The following is a 7,002-nucleotide window of genomic DNA, read 5'->3' on the forward strand; positions in this document are numbered from 1 at the left end:
CACCCCAATACACACAGCTCACCCTAAGGTCCATGTCACCCGTGAGATCTGCACCCCAATACACACAACTCACACCCCAGGGGTCTGTTGTATTTCCACTGATCTGTCACCAGTGAGACCAATAGGCCTCCTTTATCAGTATTACACATTACACTGTCTTTAGGTAACATTGCTCATAATACCAGGGTGTTGTTTTGTAGTCCTCAGGCTCACCTGAAATCAATGCTAAGGCAGCACAACACCGGCAGATTGATCAGCTCGTAACATCTTGGGCAGATATAATAAAATACATCCACTTTTTTATATTAAATTTATAAAATATTATGCTTTATTATCATTTCTATGATTACATTTTATTCTCCAAAAGGAAACAAAAACGACTTATTGTTAAGGGTTTTATACACTTTATATATAGAATAGAATAAAACCTCAGCAAGGTATTGCTATTCTTTGTTACTTATATGAAGATATTATGTTGGCTGATGGATAGCGCCACCTGCTGATAGATTTCTGTGTAACAGTCCCTGCCAACGTTACTTTAAATGTACATTACTTTCACTAAAAGACACTCAATACATAGATATAGGAAATCAAACTGATACTGATTCCTTATACCCTCACTTTTCTGCTACTTAGTATACAAGAAGCTATAATAGCTAAAGGAAAATGTAAAAAAGTGTAAAAGTTTTATCCAGGGTTGTCCCTTAGGTTGTGTGATCTGTGCCACTGATCAAAAAAACAGATTTAGCACTGAAGTAGAATGATGAGCAATTGGTGCTGGAGATTTAGTGGAGGTATAAATTTTTATAGTAGAGGAAAGCCCTCAGCAGTGCGCCGCTTTCTGGGATACATTGATGCAACAGTGAAGACAAAAGAGCCTCTCCTTTAATTTAAAAAAGTGTTTAAAAATATATATTTTTCTTTATATAAAAGGGTTAGCCATTCTTTTATATAAGGTAAAACGTCTGACAATAGCTCCGCCAAATAAATGGAATAAACCCATAAATGCAATGTGTTTGCTCTTGCACTGAGCTGCATCCCCTTTAATGTGCAACCTTTGTTTACCCACTATTGGAACATTTTAAATATATGTATCAATAGGTGGCTGGTAACTTCTTTGTGGCTTTGGACACTTTGAAAAATCTGAGTAATTAGAGGCATTAACAAAAAGATGACGGACGTCCCCTGCAGCTTGTCCAAGGCTCTCAGCCATGGCTATTGCTTCCTCTCTTTCAGAGTCTTCCACGTGAGGCTTCTGCTTTGGATTGCGTTGCTTCTTCATATCAGGCTGCTTGTACTTGTGTTATGACTTGTTCCCCGACTTCTTGTTCTTTGGCTTGTGGTTGGGCTGCTTGCATTTATGGCTCACCTCAATCTTAGGAATTGCTTACCTTTTTGACGCAACAAGCTTCTGCCTTTGCTGCATTTCTTTAAGAGTGAATTGGTAATAAATGGCTTCTCGGTGATAATCAATATAAGCAGAACCTGTGGCATAATTGTTGAGAACGTAGAATAAAAAATCTTCAGAGCCCTGCAAGTGCATTGGACATCATTACAAGTTTCATCATCAAGGATCAGCAGGGAAACAAACTTTTCCTGGAACCAAGTCCTAATAGACAGGGTTACTGTCCCTTTTGAAACAAATCATCTGCTAAACATTGGAATACGTATGAATATAGAAAATTACTAGTTTGGAAACGTTTGCATCAATAAGATACCTGCATTGATTGATCCTGCGACTTATTTATCCAGAAAATAAACTTCTCTGTTGAGAGCAGCTAATGAACCCCTGATGAAGCGGACTTTGTCCTGAGAAACGCATTGATATATCATTAGCCTATTTATTATGTACTAACCTCTTGTATTTTTTACTTTTGGATTTTTGTGATGTTTTTAACCAAGTTTTATGAATTATAAATTAATAAATAATTGGATTATTTCTAATGGTATTTAAGAAAATGACATGCTTTAAAAGTACCAAGGCCAATGACTCAGCCAAAACAAGGTGTCTTGCAATGTTAGATTGAAAGGAATGTGGCATTTTAATCATTTGCTTTAATCTAAAGGAGCTATCTTGAGTACATTTGTTTGCTTTCATCATCAATAGTTATATGTTTCATGGGTTTGTCCAACAAATCTGACATTCACCGACTATTCTCTGCCATTGAAAACACATGGACCTGTAAGAATCTCTACCAAAGAAAGTCTGGTGAATGCCAGATTCACAGCTTTATAAACAGACACCTATGTTTTAAAGAAGGCATGAATGTTTATTAAGTGGAGGTGGTGAATACAATAGTGACCAATAAAGAATAAATGGTGCTTAACCCCCTAGCCGCTAAGCCCGTAATTTCTCGCACTAAATATTTTTGCTCTTTTGGTTAACCCCGTATTTTTTCGCCTACACTAAAATCCCCACTTTTCATGAAAACCTGTGACGCTTTTGGAACAGAAACCTAGAAATCAGTGTAACGCTCAGGTGGTTAAGGAGAAAAAGTGGCCCCTAGCAGAACAAGTGAGCACAACAGGGGGTTGGGAGAACAATAGTAGTAATAGAGTTTTATAACTATTTGTAATTCATAAAAACAGTGCTCCAACCAACAGGGCAAGGGCTGTAGCACTGGGTGATATTAATGCAATGTGTAATGCATTAACATTATTGGAGTTCTGGGGATGATGATAAGCACCATGCAATTTATAACCCCCCAAATACTGTATTTGTCAGACTTTGTGCATTTGGTAGATAAGTACTGCTATGTTTTGTATTGATTTTGTTTTCAATGTTCAGCAATCTTCAAAGCTTTTTGACTTTCTCCCCCATGACTTACAAGCTTTGCATAATTGCTGCCCTGGACTGCTTTTCTGGTTTGAAATGCAAAAACCTTCCCTTCTCCTTATCACCATTACATGACAATTTATAGTTTACAAAATCCAAATCCAATAGCATTGTTCCAGCTTGTATTTTAGGTTACATTGTATTTCTGGCAGAATCAATACTTTTCTGTACTATTGCAGCCAGTATGTCTGAGGACCGGTAACATGCAATTATATTATTATTCATATTATACATACGGTATGTTATTTTCATTTAGGTATACATTCAAAACTGATCACAATATAAACAAATATGCAAAACATAACTGGTTAAAATGTCAAGTTTAATTTAAAGGCTGGAAGGGAGTTTAGTGAAAAATACAAATGTTAATAGTTCTATAGTACATTTTAATGAAGGTTTATCCATGCAAAAAGGAACAACTGAGAAGTGAAGAGGAACAGAGGGACAGCCCCAAAAAATTAGGTTGTACAACAGTTGTAAAGTGTTCTCTGCAAAATAATGTGCATGGTCACCAGTGAGATCTGCACCCCAGGATACACCGCTCACACCCCAGGGTCCAAGTCACAAAAAAAGTTTCACAAAGTTATTTTCAAGACAAGAGCACTTTATATCATGTGTGTAAAAAATAGAAAAAATGATCTTCAAAATGACCAAAAAAGATTGTGAACTCTTCATCAAGTCAAAGCCTGAATGACAGATACATTACTATTTACTGATAGCAATAGATGTAAAGATTAGTAGAATTATCAATGTCACCATCAATGTTTGATAAAAGTCTACACCCATTCGTCCTTACTGTAAATGTATGTATCCGAACAGGTCTGCTATTTTTTCATTGCCTTTGCAAGTACGAATGTGTTGCTTGAAGGTCAACACCACAAACTGGCCCTTGCTGTAGACTTCTGCAGTCCCCAAATTGTTAATTTAATTGATGAAAATACATTTCAGGAAGTCTTGCAATAACAAATAAAGAGCTTCGGCAGGAGTGAGAAATTGTGATAGACCTGAGGCACACCGGGAAAGTAATTCTGCAGTGTGCATAGCGATGGTTGTGGTTAGAGGAATTGTTGCTGCGTACAATGCAAACAGATGTCAAAGTTCCTGCATGTGAACACAATGTTTTATTAGCACATCTGACATCCCCAGCTCTATGGATCCTTTTTTTTTTTAAATTTAATGCATCCATGTATGTAGTTTTATGCACATTGAATATGAAACTGGAGCAAGGTGTAAGCAAACCTTTAAAAAGAACTTAATTAAAATAGTTGGGGAGTTTTGAACTATTAAAAAAGTAGTATGTAATGTACAACCTACATATACAGTGCAGGCGTAAGGATTAATGTTGGTGGAATTTAACTTTGTTCGGCTTGTTGATAGTTAATCGAACTGACCCATTGAGCTTGATTTAATAAAGCTCTCCAAAGCTAAGGAGGATACACTTTTTTAGTGAAGTTGGTTGAAATCTGGAATGGATCTGGCACAGAAGTCAAAATGTTTGCTAGCAAATAGCAAATGACTTTGAAGAAATCCATTCCAGGTTTGCTGGATCCCCAAGCTTTACTGATGAAAGTGTATCCTCCCCAGCCTTGGAGAACGTTAATAAATCAGGCTCGTTGTTTGGGTTGATTTGTAGTCAAAACCCATTGAATTACAGCTCATTGAAACCATTCAATCATATCGGCCAATGTGGCCGATTTTGCTCATACATATGTAAAAAGTTAGCTTCCAAAATGCTACAAAGTGGGACTCCTGCTCTCTTCATGAAAGCCGTGGTTGTCTACAGAGGTTGGACAAACCTCTTCCCAAAATGAGCTATGATCTGTAATCAGCAAACCTTATGGTTCCTGTTGATTGCAGTATTCTTGCTCTGAATCAGCAGGGAGTGTGTGGACCTCTGCAGAGAGACTATGACTTCTAGAACGGAGAGCAGGGGTCCTTCTTTACAACATGCAATTAGGGGACAGACTTTGTTTTTTCTATTGAGGATGTGGCTTCTTTCAAACAAAAATAAAAATAATACGTATGTTGTGATGAACCTGGAACATAGTTAATTTATTTGCACTGAAACTAAATTTGACCTTTAAAATAAAACGTCTAGCACCTGTAAGGTTAAGGGATATACCTTTAAAAACAAACAAGTGGGCTACAAGCCGTGGAAAAAATGAATCACTGTGAAAGTCTAAAAATACATTTTTTAGATGTGAAACCTGTAGACATTTCCCTGTTCTCAGAACTTCATCTTCTGTCTTGTTTCCACCCTGGTGGACTGAGACCTCGTCTATGACTTTCAGATGTTTCCTTCAAAACGCACTACACACGGTTATGAGACCAGAAAAAGGTACAAGTTCTACAATTGATGGATAAAGTAGGAACTTGGGTAGCAAGCGACAACCATCTGATATTTAAGATGTTTTGTTTACTAACGCCAGCACACTGTGCAAGAGATTTCTTATAGATGAGTGGGCAGGAAACCACGGATCGGTTCCTCCACTAACTGAAAGGCCAAAACAGCAAAACAGATCATTGGTGGTATGTAGCAATGAGCATTAGGTACATTTAACACAGAATAATTGCTTTTTTACTGATTTTCTATGGACTGTTGGAGTTCTGGAGATATGCACGCCATTTGATGACCAAGGTAAGATTTTTTTTCTACATTTTAGTAGAACTTTTAAAGTATAGCTCAACCTTTCATAATGTTTTTAGGATATTTGATGCTGCATGTTAGTGCATTAGTATTTATCAAAATCTATTAAATATATGCTGCTGTGACCAACGTGAAATGTTCAGATTTAGCTGGTTGCATTGTCCGTTTTTTATGATTCACTTACAATAAGCTGTGAGCCTTTCCCATAGGCTTCCAATGGAGCTAACATACTACAGTCAGTAGAAGCTAAATAACTCATCATTACTAAGAACATCCAGGAGATCTATAGAAGCATGTAGAGAATATACAAACTCCATAATGTTAGGACTTCTAGTTTTGCTGATGCTATACCAATAAGTTTGGGAATCAAGGCCATTGCTCCAGCCAATATGGGACCATAGGTGCACTTTTAAATAGTCTACATAAATTTGCAGTTAGTAAGAGAATGCGTCCTTACAAATATTGTATTGTGAGCAGTAAGTGCTCAAACTATAGCTCCGGGGCTTGCTAGCTGGGGAAACCCTTAATCCAACTTTAGGCAGCTTCAGAAACTTTCAGTACTACTGTGTTTCCCCAAAAATTAGACCTATCCTGAAAATAAACCCCAGCATGCTAATCACGCAAGGAGGAAATGTAAGCACTACCCCAAAAATAAGCCCTATTGGCAGCTTCTTTGTGCAACAGAGCAGCCATTGCAGCAGACTTGGGGGAGTGCGGTCACGTGGCAGAGGAGGGATACCAAGAGAATAGTATGGAAGCAGCCGGGACGCACACCGCAGGATCGGAGTAAGGTATTAGTAGTGGTGAGTACTTTTTTTTTTAACCAAATGCTGACCCCACTGACACCAATGATTTTTGGGGAAATATTGTAAATGTTACGGGGGCAAATTGTGCTTTGTATCGTGTGGGGACACTATATATGTGGGGGCACACAATGCATTCCCCACATAATATAGTGCCCCTACATTATGGTATGTGTGTTCACATATGTAGGCATGCGCTGTAGATTTTTGTACATGAATAAATATAGATTTTTGTACATGAGAAAAATAAGACATCCCATCAAGGTAAGCCCTAATGCGATTTTCGGAGGTAAAAATAATAAAAGACTCTGTCTTATTTTCGGGGAATAACGGTATGCAGTTTTTGAAAATCTCAGCCCTGATCTTGGCAGCTCCAGAAATTTCAGTGTTGGTCCTGAGCAGCTCCAGAATCCCTCAGCTCTAGTTCTAGCCAGCTCCAAAAATGCAAAGCTCTGGTCTTGGGCAACTTCAACAATCCTCAACACTGGTCTTGGCAGCTCCAGAAACCCTCAGCTCTGGTCTTGGCATCTCCAGAAACCCTCAGCTCTGGTCTTGGCAGCTCCAAAAACCTTCATCTATGGTCTTGGCAGCTCCAGAATCCCTCAGCTCTGGTCTTGGCATCTCCAGAAACCCTCAGCTCTGGTCTTGGCAGCTCCAGAAACCCTCAGCTTTAAACTTTGCAGCTCCAGAAACCCTCAGCTCTGGTCTTGGCAGCT

The 7,002-nt window shown here is 38.3% G+C and overlaps 1 protein-coding gene across 1 annotated transcript in view; it reads left to right on the forward strand.

The window, feature by feature from the left end:
• The first annotated feature begins 5,081 nt into the window (after positions 1-5,081).
• BLK (BLK proto-oncogene, Src family tyrosine kinase) overlaps positions 5,082-7,002 on the forward strand; it is a 36,880-nt gene continuing 34,959 nt past the window's right edge. Inside the window, exon 1 of the mRNA XM_072407350.1 lies at positions 5,082-5,474. The gene's annotated coding sequence lies outside the window, so the exon portion shown is untranslated. The remainder of the gene's footprint in view (positions 5,475-7,002) is intronic.

The sequence above is a fragment of the Pyxicephalus adspersus genome, chromosome 4 (assembly GCF_032062135.1).
Source record: "Pyxicephalus adspersus chromosome 4, UCB_Pads_2.0, whole genome shotgun sequence".
NCBI classification, from domain to species: domain Eukaryota; kingdom Metazoa; phylum Chordata; class Amphibia; order Anura; family Pyxicephalidae; genus Pyxicephalus; species Pyxicephalus adspersus.